General features: G+C 36.9%; 1 long non-coding RNA gene across 1 annotated transcript; it reads right to left on the bottom strand.

Annotated features, from left to right (window-relative positions):
• Window positions 1–1273: 1273 nt before the first annotated feature.
• On the bottom strand, window positions 1274–17269 carry LOC115933970 (uncharacterized). The gene is made up of 4 exons (XR_004069799.3): window positions 16881–17269; window positions 3901–4089; window positions 3389–3787; window positions 1274–1546 (listed from the first exon to the last, which is right to left on the bottom strand). It is a non-coding gene; the product is annotated as an uncharacterized lncRNA (long non-coding RNA).
• Between the last annotated feature and the right edge of the window lie 1591 nt (window positions 17270–18860).

The raw sequence follows: 18860 nt of genomic DNA, 5'->3' as shown, positions 1-18860 counted from the left end.
TCCTGGCACTGTAAGCTGTGCCTCAATGGGAAGGGTGCCTCCATGACTGTCAACCTTGGGGTTTCAAAATGACAGACGGAGGGTCGCAATGAGTCAACAGGGCCCCTTGATGGGAGTAAACAGGTGAATGACACTCAGAAGGCTAGGTATTGGTAAAGGTATTGGTATCCAGTCGCATAAATTAGAGGCAGTACTGACAGGGTTTGGTGACTTGAATTTTAATCGTCTTTTTATGATACCTGTTCCTTTATAAAAGCAAAAGTTCAAGACATAAAATAGTAGAATGTTAGGCTTGAGAGTGACCCAGAGATCTTTTTGCAGGAGAAAAATTGAGGCCCAGTAAAGTTGAATGACATTCAGAGACAGGACTAAAAACTGAATCTACCATACCCCTCTCCACATCAATGAAATATTTTAAGCATGTGGCCAAGTTGTGTGGCTAAAGTGGAATGGATAGAGGTGAAAATAGAGAAGTGTATGTGGAAGGAGTAGGGGTTCAAGGTACCAGAGGAATCATTAATGTAAATTTGATGGACATATTTTCATGTAGCTTTATTTATGAGAGGTTAGGAAACAACCTAAGTTTCTATCAATAAAAGACATTATAATTGAAGAAAGTTGGTGAAGTCTTATGATAGCCTATTATGTAGCCATTCAATGTGATATTTATAAAGAGATTATGTTGATGTTTGAGAGTACTTATGATAAAAATAGAGGGAGCAGGTTATAAAAGTATATATCCAGGAAATGAACTCTGAAATCTGTTATCCATACAATGAAACAAAGACTAGACATACATTTGTAAAATATAGTATTTTAACATTAAATCTACCCATTTTGCTACTCAATTATTATGTGCCAGATTTTGTGCTAAGCTACCTATTATCTCATTCATCCCCATCAAAACGTTAAGAAGGGATTATGATTGCATTCTTTGAGTGAAGTGAGACTTAAGAAGACTTAATTAAGTCACTTGCAATCACAAAGCTAGACTGTGGCTGCGTCAGGTGATAAATCATAGACTACTATCATTTAAATCATTTTTTTTTTCGTTTCTGCATTTTCTAATTCTGCATTGTGGAAATGTACTGTGGAAATGTACTGCATTGTACTTAAAAAAAATAAGTCAGGTATTAGCTAAAGAGATTATTGCAGCTTGTGCTTTATTTGGTGATCTGCTTTTTTTCCTCCCCAGCCAGTGGTTCTAGAATATGTCATCATAGCTGGCTTTCTAGCCAGCTTTCAATTCATGAAGTGTTCATTTAGCACTTACTGTGTTTAAAGTTTTATTAATTCTATTTCCCCTCAGACCCACTGGGCGTGAGCCACAGAAAGCACCAGTTCCCATTCATTGCAATGATCTTTGTAGGAGGGAAATGACTTCCTGGGCCTTTGCTTGTCCTTATTAGTTGAAGCCAGTGACCAGAGGATTTGCACAATAGGAATTGGCCTTCTTCTTACTTGTCCTCAGCAAATTCCTCACATTTGCATGAAAAACTCTTATTTCATAATTTCAATACACTGTTGCTTCACAATATTACCATCTCTGCCAAGAAAACAAGAAGCATTTTGAACTCCAAAAGCTGCCAACATGATTCATGTCAACATCAACAACATTATATGCCTCTGTATTCTGCTCTTAGTAACCTTATCTTTTCTCTTCTGTAAATTGGGGGATCAGGAGTTTGCAAAGTATTCAAACTCCTTTTTATCTGCCTTGTGGCTTTACCAATGTCTTTATAACAATTTTCTGTAATTATTTTACTTCAATAAAACATTTGAAAGAATGTTACAATTTTTTTTTTAATGAGTCTATGGTCCCATTTCTGTTGTTGTTTTTCGAAGAGTTCTAAGCCAAAAAAAAAAAAGAAACTAATAACTGTTTTTATTTTATTTACCTTAAAAAATCCTCAAACATAAAATTTTATTAACTAGAAAATAAAAATAATTTCCTGAAAGGCTTTTATTTTCAGAAGTTTTCTAAAGACATTTGGTAAATATTTCAAACTCATGAAACAATACAAATAATAATATCCATAATGAAAGTAACAATTATTGAGGCTTTACTACATGATAGATTATATGATTTTTTTAAAAAAATAAAATGTTAGTTTGGCTGAGCACAGTGACTCATGCCTGTAATCCCAGCATTCTGGGAGGCCTAGGTGGGCAGATTCCGTGAGCCCAGAAGTTCGAGACCAGCCTGGCCAACATGGCAAAACCCTATCTCTACAAAATAAATAAATAAATAAAAAAAAATTAGTTGGGCATGGTGGCACACACCTCTAGTCCCAGCTACTCAGGAGGCTGAGGTGGGAGAATCACTTGAGCCTGGGGAGGTGGAGGCTGCAGTGAGCTGTGATTGCACCACTGCGCTCCATGGGTGACAGAGTGAGACCCTGTCTCAAATACGTATATATATAACTTTACATATATATATACTTTATTTAATTATTCAGACAAAGTTCTGAGTTAAGTATTATTATGCCCATTAAACCAATGAACAGACAGAAGCTTGGAGAAGCTGAGAAACTTGTGTCAGGACACACACCAGTAAATAGTAAGGCTAGGATTCACACCCAGATCATCCCCACTCTAATATATATTGTTTAATAACCATAACATATCGCATGATTAAATTATATTTGGCAAATGAGAGGGGATTTAAGTCCATTCAGTTTTAAATAAAATCACGGCTTGGAAAGCCAGAAAAGTTTTATTAACATCCATGTCGTTCAGTTAAGCTTATGTTGAGCGTATGTCTTTTAAAAGAAAGCTGCTTCTAAATTATTGATCAAAGCCTGTGAAACTCAGGAAAGGAAGAAATCGCAGATCTAATTTATCGACCATAGATCCCTAAATACAAATTGATATAATCAAGTCAACCAGCCAATTTTAATAAACCTTGTCTCCATATACATAATCAATAGTATGAATTTAAATTAGCTGTCTCATATTTTTACAAGAATAGTCTGCAACATATAACACTTAGGGAGGAATATATGTGGTCATATGGGAAACATGTCTCTGTTGCAATAACATCAAACTGAAAAGTTTTAAATTAAACATCACTTGAAATACAATAGATGAATACACAGTTTAAAAATGTCCTGTAAAACTTTTAGTATTAATGAACATGACTACTCTCAATTCAGATATCACCATTTGTCATGCTCTATCATGCACTTCACATACTTACTGTACTAAATTGTCACACAGTTTAGTGAGATAGGTATTACCTCCAATTCAGGTCTGAGGACATGGAGCCACACAGAGGTTAAATCACTGGTTCCAAAACCCACAGACGTTAAGGGACCTGGCAGCAATTCATAGTAAGGTATGGTGGCACCAAGTACCGCTGCTTTTTCAACTAAATAAGATTGCTTACCTCTGTAAGTGCTAGACTTCCGTTTCATATGGCTTGCCATTTTATCCTATTTTATTTTCACCAATATTTATTTATTTATTTTTGACGTAAGATATCACTCTGTCTCACAGTCTGGAGCACAGTAGCATAATCGTGGCTCACTGCAGCCTCAAACTCCTGGCCTCAAGGAGTCTTCTGGACTCAGCGCCCCAAATAGCTGGGACTATAGGTGTGTGCCACCACAACGGGCTAATATTTTTTCTTTTCTTCCTCCCTTCCTCCTCCTCCTCTTCCTTCTTCTTCTTCTTCTTCTTCTTCTTCTTCTTCTTCTTCTTCTTCTTCTTCTTCTTCTTCTTCTTCTTCTTCTTCCTCCTCTTTTTTGGTAGAGATGGGGGTCGCCCTATTTTAATCGTTCATGTCCTGGAATATCATAAAACAAGTTATATTTATTGGGAAAAAAGTAAAAAGTACACCTTAATCATATTTTTCTGTTTAAATTGCTTTGACAGTTTTACTAAGGCTTTTACACTCACCTTAATGTAAATGTTGTTTGTACAATTATTATAAAATATTTATGGGTGCTGGGACATCAGGATCCAATTATAAATTTGCTTGCAAATTTAAAGTAGCAATAATTCATGGGCCTTTGAACAAAAATCCCAATGGTTAATGAGTGAATAATGGTTTCTGTGGTTCGGGAAACAAATGTTCTTAGGAGACACCTGCAAATAGATCATAAGAAGAATGTGAATGCATCACCAATCCTCCATCTCTTTCCTAGACATCATCCCCTTCTACATAGGGTTTGCCATTACGAATTTTTATTTTGGCCACCAGTAGTCGCTGGTTGTCTGATCACAGACAAGTTGGCTGAACTTACTGAACTTCAGGTTAAAAACTAAAAGCTTATTTATTATGAAAATAATAAGATGGGCTGGGTATTGTGGCTTTACACCTGTAATGCTAGCACTGTGGGAGGCCCAGGTGAGAGGACTGCTTAAAGCCAGGAGTTTGAAACCAGCCTGGGCAACATAGCAAAACCCTGTCTCTATTTTTCAAAAAAAAAAAAAAATCAAAAAGAATAAAAATGAGAATAATAAGATGAATATAATAACATGCCATCATTCATTTTATTATATTAAATGTAATTGTGATTGCGAAAAGAGGTTTGTAAATACAGCACAAATTTGAATTTGTGCTCCTAGTGCTCTTAATACAATTCACCCAGTCCGGTCTTTCAATTTTATATATATTGAGGTCCAGGTAATAAAATGAAGTACGCAAGGGCACACAGTAACATTTCTAAATACCAAGACTATGTTTTTCCTATTCTTTCATGTTGATTTTTATGAGACATTACTCCCTCTCACAGCAACATCGTTGCACAGATGCGCGTTGCACAGCTCTAGAGGGCACCATTCATATTGTGATCTATGAATAACACATGCCTTGAAACAGAGCTCAAGATGAATGGCACCCCCTGAAGTTGTGTGCCAGGTGGCCGTATTCAATATTGCCATCTCAACTGGCTTTTTCTTTCCTCTATTAGATACCTGTCAACAAACCTCATTGTTTTAATATTTTTAAATGCCTGTCCATTTTAGTGATTACCTTTGCAACAACTTTTTTTTTTTTTTTTTTTTTTTACTGAATAAAAGGTCTGCATCACATTTAAGTTTTTCTCAAAACCTAACACCTTTTTAGAGCCCTGCAGTTTTGGTGGCCATTGGAGACTTCAACATCCACCTGAAATCTATGCTTTCAATATTAGCATTGCCAAAAACAAAGGATTCTTGACTACATCCTGAGTTTTTCCCTATTATTCGATAATGTCAATTCTTCAGCTTTCAGAAATATTATACCACCTTGTATTATTTTGTCCCACATCTTTCTGACATCCTGAGTGCCTTATTTAGCCCCTGACCAGCATTTCCTCTCCAAACCCAGGACTGTTAGCATCTCCGAAGGGTTAGTTCTAAGTTCTCCATTGTTTCTTGTCTCTTAGCCATTGACTATATTCCACTGCCAAGATGAAGGCTTTTGGACTCAGACGGATCTATGTTTTGAATCCCAGCTCAGCTGTTCATTATATGCATCTCCGCTGAACAGAACCTGGACTCTCTGAGTTGAATTCTTTCACTATCAGACAGAATTGATAACACTAATCTCACAAGATTGTTCTGAGGAATAAACGGTGCCGTATTTAGAAAGCATCATACGTCCTCACCAATTATAGTCCTACTATGGTGATAATTTCTGTCATTGCCTTTTCACTGGAATTTGAATTCTTTTGGGGCTGGAGACTATGCCAGCTGTGTTAGTCTATTTTTATACTACTATGAATAAATACCCAAAACTTGGTAATTTATAAAGAAAAGAGGTTTAATGGACTCACAGTTCCACATAGCTGGGGAGGCCTCACCATCATGGTGGAAGGTGAAGGAAGAGCAGAGGTACATCTTACGTGGTGGCAGGCAAGACAGTGTGTGCAGGGGAACTGCCCTTTACAAAACCATCAGATCTCATAAGACTTATACAGTATCATGAGAACAGCATGGGAAAAACATGCCCCATGATTCAATTGCTACCACCAGGTCCGTCTCATGACATGTGGGGATTACGGGAGCTACAATTCAATATGAGATTTGGGTGGGGAAGCAGCTATACCATATCACCAACCTTGATCACTATTGTATACTTAGTGCCCAGAATGGTGCTTGCACATAGACAGTGCTACATACATGTAACCTGAATGTAAGCTGGCACCCACGTAGTAGAGTTTCTGAGGAGAATCCTAGTGACATTCACTCAGCTCAGGAGCCAGAAGTAGTGCAAACTGCAGCACATCCATTAACTTGCATTTCTCAGAAAAGGAAAACTGTTCATTTAAAATTTAAATTAACACTTTGTGAAATCTTCTTTTCCCTTTTTCTTCTAACCTATCATCCTCTCATAGCTCTCATTTCTTTCTCAATTCCTCACCCAAAACTTCTTTGCAAACCTCTTAGTTCTCTTCATTCCCTACATCCAGCAAGTTCTGCACCATGTTCATTTTGAAATATACGTTTTCAATGCACCTTAACTATAAATAATTGACTCATGTTATTCTGTCATATTGTAAAGGATTCTGCAAAAGCCCTAATGCCTAACAAGGAGACGTTACTACTAGAGCAGAAAAAGTGGAAACCGGTGTAAACCCAAGGGGACCATCAGAGTATAAGAAACAGTTAGGCTCCAGATGGGACAAAAGAACATGTTCAAAGCAATAGAAAGTGGAATCAGAATGAGGGAAGGCTCTGACCTAAACTGACTTTCGTGTTGCACTTCCTAATAATTTTGTGAAGTTCCACTCTGTCCCTCTTCATGATAAATTCCTGAGAGCAGGGACTTTAGTAATTCATTTATTTCTTTTGTAACAGTGTCCCAGCAAAGAACGAAGCATACTGCAGATTCTCATAAGTTGAAAAGGCACTTTTAATACATCTGATTTAGCTTTCTTTAGGCCTGTAGAGACAAGGAGAAATAATCCTCCTCAAGAAGCTGAAGGGGGTAACTAGGGATAACTAGATGCTGAGAGAGTCTCTCTTAAAACATTGAATAAAATCTCCCTTAATTCAAGTGCTTTATTATTTCACCCCACATACATTTGAATAGAGTGCTGGTAACAAGTCTCATTTGCCTACTGATGATATTACAGAGAAAATGTTAATTGTTGAAGAGTAGTTTAGAGAGTTTGACTAAAGAGTATCATGATCTAATGGAAAGATGTAGACCTGAATTCTTATCTTTGCTCCAGCAATTATGAACTGTATGATATGAAACAAGTCCTTTAATCTTTCAGTCTTAATTTCTATCTTTATCTGACTTCATCTTGTAGGGATGTTAGAGATTAACAAAATATTTAATGTAATACCCAGCATAGAATATTTCCTAAAAATTTGGTAGTATGGCCTTCATAATACTACAGTACTTTCTATATATTTTAACCTGAAGCTAGCAACCCAAAAATACAATCCTAAAAAAGAGAGATACTGAGGTTTTACCAAGAGTAAAATTTTCTTTACACTGCCATTTAATCTCTTTTTAAAAAATATGTTCTCTATGCATTGACTATTCCCATTGCATTTTGTCTACTCCTTGCCAGTTTTACCACTCACATCCTTCTGACTTATGCTGATGTTTTTCAAGTCTTGACTTAGTCACCTTTTGAATGCAATATTCAGGCTATGTAATTGGGCTTCATAAACCAACTCCTCCTGGATTTCAGTTATTTTCTCTGCTTGGTTTTGAGTTTCCCATTTAGGTTTGTTCGGGATCTTGGCACAGGTCCAGAGGAAGGCAACATGCCTGGGGTGGGGCATCCCTAGACACAATGTTTTACCAGGTATGGGAGAAGTCTCTATGCCCCTGGTTATCTTGCAAAACCTCATTTGCTTCTGGCTGAGAACAGATTGCTCTCACCCTCCCCTTCATTTCATAACTGTGAGAACAAAGAAGTCTGCTCCTGTGAGAGATAAAGTATTCAGCAGTGTTTGAGATGATTAGAAACAAGAAAAAGATTTCTTGTGGGTTTTGACAGGGCTTTCTCCTCTGCACTGGTGGAAGACAGAGCTTTAGTCAATATTCTGCTACTAGCCAAGAGGTTTACCGCAATTCTGATCCAAGCCTAACCCCGCGAAACAAAGAATTTCTTCATGCCATGAATAATCTGTGTTCTGCAGGCTGGGTGACCTCCTTCCCCGAAATGAAGTGCATAAGTGACTTTCCATCTAACAAGTTTATAGAGTGACTTCAGGGAAATCTCATGTTTAATTTGTGTATTGACCGTGTAAATATGCGGCTTTGAATGTGATTGTTTGCTGCTGATGAGCCATCAATCAAGCTGCATTTTAAACTTGTTTTTGAAGCAGTGTTTACTTGAAATGAGTGTTTAGAAGACAGGGAGGAAGAGGGGGACATTTTAGAAATGTTCCTTGAGGCTATTTTAGAGATGTCCGTGACAGCTATTTGCACATTTTGGGACTTTTATTCAAGTCAAAAAACATTTGCTGAGCACACACAATATCCTCAGAAATGAACTATAAATCAGGACATAACATTATCAGTAAGATTTTATGCTTACTCTGGGCTAATGCCTATTCTACTTTCTGGGGATTACCAAGAGCTAAGAGAATTGTATTTGTTTTCTAGGTTGCTGTAACAAATTACTACAAACCTGGAGGCGTAAAACAACAGAAATGTATTTTCTCATAATTATGAAGGCCAGAAGTCCAAACTCAAAGTGTTGGCAAGGTCACACTTCCTCCAAAACTGTAAGGGAGAATCTGCTGCATGCCTATCTTTTAACTTCTGGTAGGCGCCATCAACCCTCAGCATTCCTCGGCTTGTAGTTGCATCATTCCAATCTTTGCTGCTCTCTTCATATTGCCTTCTCTGTGTATGTCCTCCGTTTTGTGTCTATCTCTGACTACCTCTTCCTTTTGCTTTGAAGGATACATGTGTGATTGTTAGTTTTATATATTAACTTGACAGGGCCAATAGATAGGACACCAAAATCCCTCTCCATCTGTGGACATGAGAACCTCAAAATAAAGAGTTATCTGCCTCCAAAATACAATGATGGACAGGTGTAGTTAATAGTTATAAACAGTGCCATTTTAAGGGAGACAATGGAAGAAACAAAGTGGTCACTGATGCCAAGCAAGTTCAAAATTCAGCAAGGAAAATATCCTTAGGTTTCAAAACCTGACAATTATTTTCTGTTGCTTGAAGCTATGATCTCTGGGTCTGGAGCTTTGCCCTCTGTACCCAAGGCTCTGCACTCAGAGTCATTCTTCTCTTTTTTTTTGAATGATAATACATGTTTGTAGCCAACTAGTTCTATCAGCCCATTTTCTGCCTATAAAATCCCAGAAGTCTGACCGTCTGCCTTCATTATGTCCCATATATGTCCCTTTCAGGCCAGTCTGGCAGTATTTCTGCTGATATAATATTCCCAAAAACGTTGTGGGTCTCCCATGTTTGTCACAGGGACTCATATAATTAAACAACAGCATACTCCGTAGGCCTTTCCTGGGTAACCCCAACTCTTCTTGGCTTCTGTTGAGACGGTTGAGTGAGTTCAGAAGTCACACATCTGCAATTATTAAATTGCTGTCCAGCCACATCTTTGGCTTTCTCTCAAGAGCATTTTTTTTTCTAACGGTGAGCCTTAGTCTCAATATTAGTTAGGTTTCTTTTTAATCCTGATAGGTTGTAAATTTCCAAAATTATTAAATCATCATTTCTTTCTGCTTAACAGTTCCTTCCTCAATCCATTTATTCCATCTTGCATTCTACAATAAGCATCAAGAAGAAACCAGGTTGCACTTTTTGACAGCAGACCTGGTCATCTCCTTAGCTAAATATTCAAGTTCATTGCTTATAAATCCTGCTTTTGACACAAAAATTGTAGGACACAATTAAGCCAACTTTTCTGCCAGTATATAATAAGGATCCCTTTTCCTCCAGTTTCCAATAACATGCTGCTTATTCCTGGTGCTGAACCCTCTTCTGCCGTGCTTCTAACATTCATATTTCTACCAATATTCTTTCTATGACAACACGTGTATTCTCTAAAACTATAGAAGACTTCCCTGCCTTGTTCCTCACTTTGTTCTGAGCTCTCACCAGAATCTCCTTCAATGTCCATATTTCTACAAATAGTCCTGTTCAAAGAAGTGTAGTCCTTTGTTATCATGCTTCCTCAAGTTCTTCCAGCTTCTATCACTATGCAATTGCAAAGCCACTTCTACATTTTTAGAAATTTATTACAACAAATATAAAAAACCTGAACCTTGCCTGGTGGCTCATGCCTCTAGTCTCAGCACTTTGGGAAGCTGAGGTGGGAGGATCACTTGAGTCCAGGAGTTCGAGACCAGCCTGGGTAACATGGCAAAACACTGTCTCTACAAAAAAATAAAAAATTAGCCAGACCTGGTGGCTACTGTCAGGTACTATCCCAACTACTTCAGAGGCTGAGGCAGGAGGATTGCTTGAGCCCAGGCGGTCAAGGCTGCAGTGAGACATGATCTTACCATTGCACTCAAGTCTGGGTGGCAGAATGAGACCCTGTCTCAAAACAAAGCAAAACAAAATAAAATCTGTATCAGTTTTCTATTACCACCATAACAAAGTACCACATGTCTGGTGGCTTAAAAGAACATAAATTTATATTCCCCAAATTCTAGAGGTCAGAAATCTGAAATCAGTTTCACTGAGTTGAAATCAGTGTCAGAAGGTCTGTGCTCCCTCTGAAACCTCGTGGAGATAATTTGTTCTTTGCCTCTTCCAGCTTCTGGTGGCTGTAGCAATTCCTTAGCTTGAGGGCCCATCACTTCAATCTCTGTCTATGTCTCACATCACCCACTCTTCTTCTGTCTATCTTTTTCTTCTTTGTGTGTCTGTGTCTAAATTTCTTCCACCTCTCTGTGATAAGGATGGATGTGATCACATTTACCTTGCACTAGGATAATCCAGGATAGCTCCTCCTCTCAAAGTCCTTAGATTAATAACATCTTTTGCCCTATAAGACAAATAGTTTTCTTTTGCCGTGTAAGATAATGGTTACAAAACCTGGGGATTAGAATATGGACATATCTTTTTGTGGGGGCCACCTCACTGCCTACTATAACACTTAATAATCAATAATATCCTGTTTTATGTCAGACATTCTGCTAAGCATTTTAAGTATTATTTCATTTAGGCTTTAAAAAGATACCTTAAAGAATGTGTTATTATCTCCATTTTATAGATGAAGAAGTTAAAAATCAGAGAGGAATTGTCTAAATGTATTTTGTGTTGCTATAAAGGAATACCTGAGACTGAATGATTTAAAAGAAAAAATTATTTGGCTCACAATTCTGCTGGCTGGAAGACTGGGCATCGCGTGAAAGGCTCAGGCTGCTTCCACTCAGAGTGGAAGGTGAAGGGAAGCTGGCATGTGCAGAGATCACACGCTGAGAGAGGAAGCAAGAGAGATCACGGAGAGGTGACAGGATCTTTTTAACAACAGGCTCTTACGGGAACTAAGAGTGAGAACTCACTCACCACCACACCTCCAGGTGAAAGATTCATTGTTGTGTGACGGCAGCATTAAATTCATGCAATAAGGGGGAGACTGTGCAGCTTAAAGCACCACTTTGTTTCATGTTTCTGATCCGGTGAAAGATTTAGAGCAAGGAACCTAGACAGATCATGAAATGAAGCTGGCCAATTCTGAGTGTTCATGAAGCAACAACTTGGTATCAAGTTTTCTGTGAGTCACCTTTGAGTAAGACAAATGAGAGAAGATGGGGTTCTTTCCTGAAAGAGAACGCTAATAATCATTTAAATGCACATGATAGAAATATTAAACACTGGTGATGGAAAGAACAGATTGGAAAGTAAAAGGTCAAGTATCAGCAATGGCCTGAGACGGAAGAAGCTTTGGAAACTTGGCATAGACACAGTGTTCAGTAGAAGCATGTGGCTGAGCAGACAGAAAAGGAGAAGCAGATGGAGGCGATGGATGACAGGCTGTGTGTTTGTGTGTGGGTTTGTCTGATTGGAGTAGCACTCAAGGACTGGATTGAAGAGGGAGGTAATTAGGTAATTTCTTTTTCTCCAAACCACTGAGTTTTTGTTTTACTTTATAAAATAACACCTATTAGTTATCATTATTAGTAGTAGTAGTGTTTCAAACATAAACTATGTTAATGTGATATACAAATCACACAAACACATAAGTGAACATAGAAAATAAAGACTGCTGGTAATGGCAACTTGCAGAAATAACCACTGTTAACATTTCATTCTGAATGTTTCCTATTGTATATATTAATCCACATCTATTTGTACACTTTTCTTCTACTTTGGGGTTATGATACACAACCTACCCTGTAGCCTGTTTTCTTTTCTCTACTTAAAAATCTAAGATTTTTCAGATTACGTATTCCTCCTAAACATAATTTTAATGGTTGTGTAACTTTTTGTTACACAGGTATATTAACACCAATTTAAATATTTTTTTATTTTTCAGTATTTAGGTTGTTTTCTATTTTAGCTTCTTATAAGATTAATCTGATCAACAAATCTGCATCCATGTATTACGTGCATGTAAATTGGATTATCATTTTAAGTGTGAGACAAGAAATTCCCAGCAGTTATTCAATATTAATATGTTTCTCTCTCTCTTCTCCCTGTATATATTACACACACACACACACACACACGTGCACGTGTATGTATACATATACACACAAGCATATAAAATAACACTACAAAACAAGTAGCAATATACCAGCAAGGCTGAAGAGGTAACTGAAATACGTAGATGGAAAATCCAAGATTCATATTCAGTTCTCTCTAATAACAAATTCTAAATTCTCTCCTCTATGACACTACTGCTAACAGTAATAATAACTCGCCTTAGTTGAGCACTAACTATGTGCTAGGCAAGGTACTAAATATTTTATGTAAACTGTCTCATATAACCCTTACAACATCTCTATAACGTTGTAGACACAAAAAGGGGGTGATCCCTTTTCTCCTCATAAAGGGTCATGGCCAAAACTCCCCTGTAACAAAAGAGAGCTTGATAAGAGACAAGCGTAACGAATTTATTATGTGCATAGGAGTCATACAAAAAATATTAAAAACTCAAAAAAGGGCCAGATGATTGAAGCTTAAATATCCTCTTCATTGGAGAGAGGAAAGTGAAGGAATAGACCCAAGGACAAGTTGATGATTTATAAAAGATTCTCTGTGGATGCTGAATGCGACCAAAAAACAAACAATAGCTGGTGGACAAGTTAGAGAAGGGTGTGGGGCAGAACTGCATTATGAACAATGGTTGTCTTATTATGCAAGTACAGTTCCCCAAGTAATTTCTCACAACTGCCCTTAAAAGAATAGATGAAAAGTCTGTCTGCGTGTGGTAACAATTTCCAGTCTCTCCTCTTCTCCAGTGTTAATCCTTCCTGGTTATTTAATGAGATTCCTAAGAAGAGGGTTTTAAGACAATTTCCTTTAATTTACAAGAAGTTTTCTCAGACAAATATGGAAATTTCAGAGAAAGTCCCTTTTGGAAAATAAAAAGGATCAGAGAAACAAGAAGGCAGAGGAAGGTCAGAGGGAGACCTTAAAGGTGCTTCTTTACTTTGGCATGCCAGAGCAGCATATTTTGAGGTATTGGTTTCTGAGCCCCAACAAGGTAAACAACTATTATTACAACCATTTTAGAGTTGAAGAAAAAGGAGCAAAAATAATTTAATAATTTCTGCAAGGTCACACCACTGGTTACTACATTTGTCAAGAAGTCTCAATGTGTAGAGGGTAGACATACATTACAAGATGACTTCATATTTGGATACACTATATGGGTTTGAGATAGGATTTTTTGGTACCTATAATAGTCATATTGGCAAACGTTACAATGGTGGCAGTAGAGTATCTTGGTTAACAGTACAGACTCTAGAGACAGACTGCTCAAATTCAAATTTCAGCTCTGGCACCCTAGCTGTGTGACCTTAGTCGAGTTAATTAATACCTCTGTGCCTAAGTTTCCTCATCTCTAAAATTGGGATAATTACAATAGATAGTTATGAAAATTAAATAAGATAATTAAATAGACAGCTCCCTTACAGTAAGGCTTCAATAAATGTTAACTAATATCCAAAGAAGTAATAAACACAATGACAAAAAAGCATCAAATAAAAATTAACACATAAATAGAGGCGTGTGCTCCTAGACTGAGCTATGAAAAATGAGACTTCCTTTGGAAAATTCCAATTAGGCTTTCGTCTGTTAACATTTAGAGTATAGTGAAAATTTAAAAATAGCACAAAAACATAGTAACTTAATTTCGACTCTATTGTATGTCATAAAATAATTAGCTATTCACTCTTCTCAAATGAAGAGAGCTGGTAGCTCACTGATGGGTGAGCCCTCAGTGAAAACTCATTCACAGAAAGAACCAGGATCAGTTTTCTAGCATTTAGGAAAAAACATCCAAAGAGATATAAACAAAAGTCTGCAGACACAGCCCAGAGAAAGTCTGATATGTGAATAGGAGCCAAGGGAGCTAGGGAGAATGCGTTTCTCACCCCTCCAAATTGACACTTACAAGTTCCCAAGCTTGATGACCTTGGCTCATCCTAAATAAGACATCTGTACCACATCTGGTAAGACAGGGGCTGAGGGGACACAGAATGAAAGAATTTTATACAGAACTGGGACATTGGTCCAAACACTGAGGCAACAGAGATCCTGAAACAGGAGTAAGCGACTCACACAAAACGGCTAGAATCCAGGTTTCCAAGCATGGCCGGTTCAGTGCTCTTTGATTCCACCACCTTGCCTCATTTACGTATGTGTACATATGTGTATTCATGGACATATATTTATGTATTACGTGAATGTGTTATATGTGCATATATGTGAATATATGTTTATGTGATTGGATATTTATGTGCATGAATATGTTAACATATACGCATGATATCTGTATTTATATATATATATATGTATTTCATTCTGTATATTCTATCAAGTACCTGCTGACAGCTCTGTTGCATGATTTGTGTCATGAATAATTAATAATATCCATACAGGGAGTTTAGGTTAATTTACATCAAAATGTTTTTTGAACACATTTAGAAATTTTTCACAGCTACACATACAGCTGCATGGTTATAGATTCAGTTTTCGTGTTCATGGACTTTGTTTTGCTGATGCAGTGCTGAACGGCAGAGGCATTTTCAAAAAAGCACATCTCAAAGGACAAGATCAAATGACATTGTAACTGAAGTCTGCATTTTTGGTAAGACTTTCCCTCTGCTTCTTTGTCACCATGCATGAGACAAGCTGTGCTGTGCTGTTTCAGACAAAGGGGCTTGCAAGAGACAGGCATTAAGACTTTGCTTTATTTCTTATGTATTTGTTTATTCACAGTGTGCAAAACCATGTCCTCCCTGTTTACTCTTGTAATAGAAGGAAATTGTAATTCATTTCCTTAATGAAAAATATGCTATGGTTTACCTCACATGTAGAAAAAAGCCATTATTACTACCACGGCTATTGTTTTCCATTAATAAAATTCATTCATTTCATCTAAATCAGAATAACATTTCTTTTTCTCTTAACTCTTACTTTTCTTTTAGATAATAATCAAAGTTCAGTGGTAACAAAAGTTATAAGGGCCCCTTGGTCAAATGCCATAATCTCCTAAACCTTCCCTCATATAGAGATCAGAACTGAAATTCAGGCACATTGATTGGTTTGATTTCTTCGCATTGAAATAGTCTGCTTTTCCCCATCACACTAAGTTGTAGAAAAGTGAGGAATAGTTGCTATGTTCTCTCATTTTGATCTTTATTAGAATTTGATGTTGGGAATCTGCTTATTGGCATATTCAGCCTTGTTACCAAGATGTGTGCTGTTGAGGCCATAAAATAGACAGCTCAACTTGAAGATTAAGGCAATTGCATGCCATTATGTTCAATGTTAGTTTGCAGTTTGGGGGTAGTAAGTATGTCTGCCAGGCAGGCAAATTCTGTTACATGGCACTGGTACAGTGCCTAGCACTTAGGGGACTAGGTGAATGAATGAATAAGCACGTGCATTTTGCCATTCCCCCATACCACTGGTATCATTGTTTTGTCTATTTTTTGCCCCAATTATCAATTTTAATTTATAAATATTGTATAAAAGAAAGTCGTATAAAGCAAGTATCTTTTGCTGGTTATTATTAATAAAATACATATGTAAGCATAGCGCCATTTATTTAAATTCATTGTTGTATTCCTTCCACACAAATGTAGGACATAGAACACACCTTGGGAAACACTGAAGTTGGAAAGTTCTCAAGTAATAATAATAGTGATAATAAAGAATAATTATACCAAGCAACTATCATTTAAGTACCCAGGATCTACAGAGTTAGTTCATTCAATTTAATTGTCATACCTAAGAGGAAATCGTTATTTTTCCCACTTTACAGGCAAGAAAACTGATATTCAACAAATTTAAGAATTCATATGATAAAACTTATAACAATCATAAAACAGTTATTGATAAAAACTGATTTTATGCTGAGATTTATCAACAATATAGTATTTGATTTTCACAATGACCCTACGAGGTGAGAATTGTTATCTTCATTAACAGATGAGGAAACTTTAAATAGCCCAGTCCCTTAGCTACTAAGTGGAATAGTCAGTATTTGAGCCACCTGTCGCTATGACCTAATCCTGCAACACATGCCTTAACCTAGGAGAACTTGCAAATTCCACCATAGTAGCCAAGAGCACACAGTAGCCCCCCCCTTATCCGGAGGTGATATGTTCCAAGACCCCCAGTGGATGCCTTAAATCTCCAATAGTAGAGAACCCTATGTATACGTGCTGAATTTTTTTTTCGTTCTTCACAATTTCACAGGTAGAAGATTCATTCTTACCACAGATTTTAGCAACTTCAGCATACCATTTTTTCTCACCTTATTAAATGTAGAACTTTCACTTTTTCACTGAAAGGAAGCATTTTACAGCTTCTCTTTGGTATATCCAAATTGTCAGCATCACTACTCTCGTGCTTTGAGGACATGATGAAGTAAAAGAAGGGTTACTTGAACATAAGCACTGCAATACCACAGCAGTCCATCTGGTAATTGAGCCGGCTATGAAGTTACTAACAGATGGGTGGGTAGAAAGTGTGGATATGCTGGACAAAAGAAGGATTTGTATCCAAGGCGAGGTGGAGCAGGAGTGCAGGAGATTTCCCCAGGCCACTCAGAACGGTACATGACTAAAAACTTATGAATTGTTTATTTCTAGAATTTTCCATTTAATTTTTTTGGATGGTGGGTAAGCCAAACTGCAGATAAGGTGAAACTATTGTGCTTTATAGAATGGAGCAGTAGGAATACTTTCAAGATATTCTAGTTCCACTGTGTCACAGGAAACAATTCTAGAACTGTAAGTTACCAAACTCATCAGTTACTATGATTTCAAATGAATACAAGAACTAAGCTTGCTTTTTTTTTTTTAACTGTTCATTGGTGAAGGTGGCAGAGAATCATTCAGCATCAGTGAAATAACCAAGTATTTTTGGACTGTTAACCAAGTCATTTAGAGCTGTGTGTATATACCTTGTTTGTATAAATTGAGAAGAATGTCACCCAGCTCTAAGAGCAGTGAAAGGTTACCAGTTGACCTTTTGTCTTCTTTCGGGAAGCACAGAGGAGCAAGGAACAATTCAAGTTTCGAGGGGAGAGGATCCACAAAGTGTTATTTGTTTTCTTCCATTGGATTTCTATATTCAGCTGAGCACTTCCTTGAAACTGATGCCCAGAGCTGTCATTTATCCACTTTTCCATTATCACATCCGAATCCCGCAGGCCTACTTCAAATGTGGAGAGATACACCTGCAGTTTCTGAATGGGTTTCTTCAACAATGCCGCCCAACTGACTCACACTAAAAATACTTTGATCGACCCATCTCTTTGTCACATGAAGCTGGAAACACTAACAGAGGCTATTGGAAAGAAAGGTCTGGTTCCGTGGCCAAATACCTTGACTTTTCCAAAAACAGACTTTTTCTGTCTCTCCAGAAGAATTACATGCAATGGGAAGATTGATGTTCCTCTGTCAGAAAGCTACCTTGGAACAGGTGCTCCCAATTAATTTCCATGAGCCACATTTATCCTGTGGTCAGATAATTAAAAAAAAAATAACCTGGATAAACCTTCTTTTGCCAGTCTAATAACCACATTTGATGTAATAAAACAGCAAGCACTTAGGAATATTCCAATAAAAAAGATTAATTTTTATTCTAGTATATATTATAATGAATAATATTATTGATATTGTAGAATTTAAAATTACATTAAATCAGAGCTATTTATGTATATTATGCAAAATGTACACAATATAGAAAAATATAAAGAAAAATTTCAATACACAGAAGTATGGATATGCTTTATTTTCACTCCATTTTCACATATATATTTCACATATATATTTCACATATATATTGAGATAGATGTAGTCAAACGTTATTTAGAGTTTTATGAATTAATAACACAGTCATTAAAAAGTAATTAACCAAGTAATATTCATAGTCATAGCAAACTAATTGGAAAACATAAATAAATAAAATATAAGCATCACTTTCTTTTTAGTAGCACAATACTTTTTCTGATACATGTTATTTCTATTTGTTTGCTTTAAAATTCAAAAGATTATATTTACGGAGTAATGGATTTTTGTGGTTGTTATAGAGCCCATGTGCCCTGGGGAAGGATTTTAAATATCATGAAACTGAGTTCTTTCAAGTTTTCTCTCTCATTAAGGGGGCTGAAGAGATCAGCCCCTCAGCAAAGATTTGACTGAGATATAAAAGAGACAATTATGTACTCTATTACCAATTCGGATGGACTTTATGGTATTTAAATGAACAAAGCTCTCTTTGTCATTTC

This window comes from Gorilla gorilla, chromosome 2 (genome assembly GCF_029281585.2).
Source record: "Gorilla gorilla gorilla isolate KB3781 chromosome 2, NHGRI_mGorGor1-v2.1_pri, whole genome shotgun sequence".
In the NCBI taxonomy this organism is placed as follows: domain Eukaryota; kingdom Metazoa; phylum Chordata; class Mammalia; order Primates; family Hominidae; genus Gorilla; species Gorilla gorilla.
This window is presented reverse-complemented; position numbering and strand designations above follow the sequence as displayed.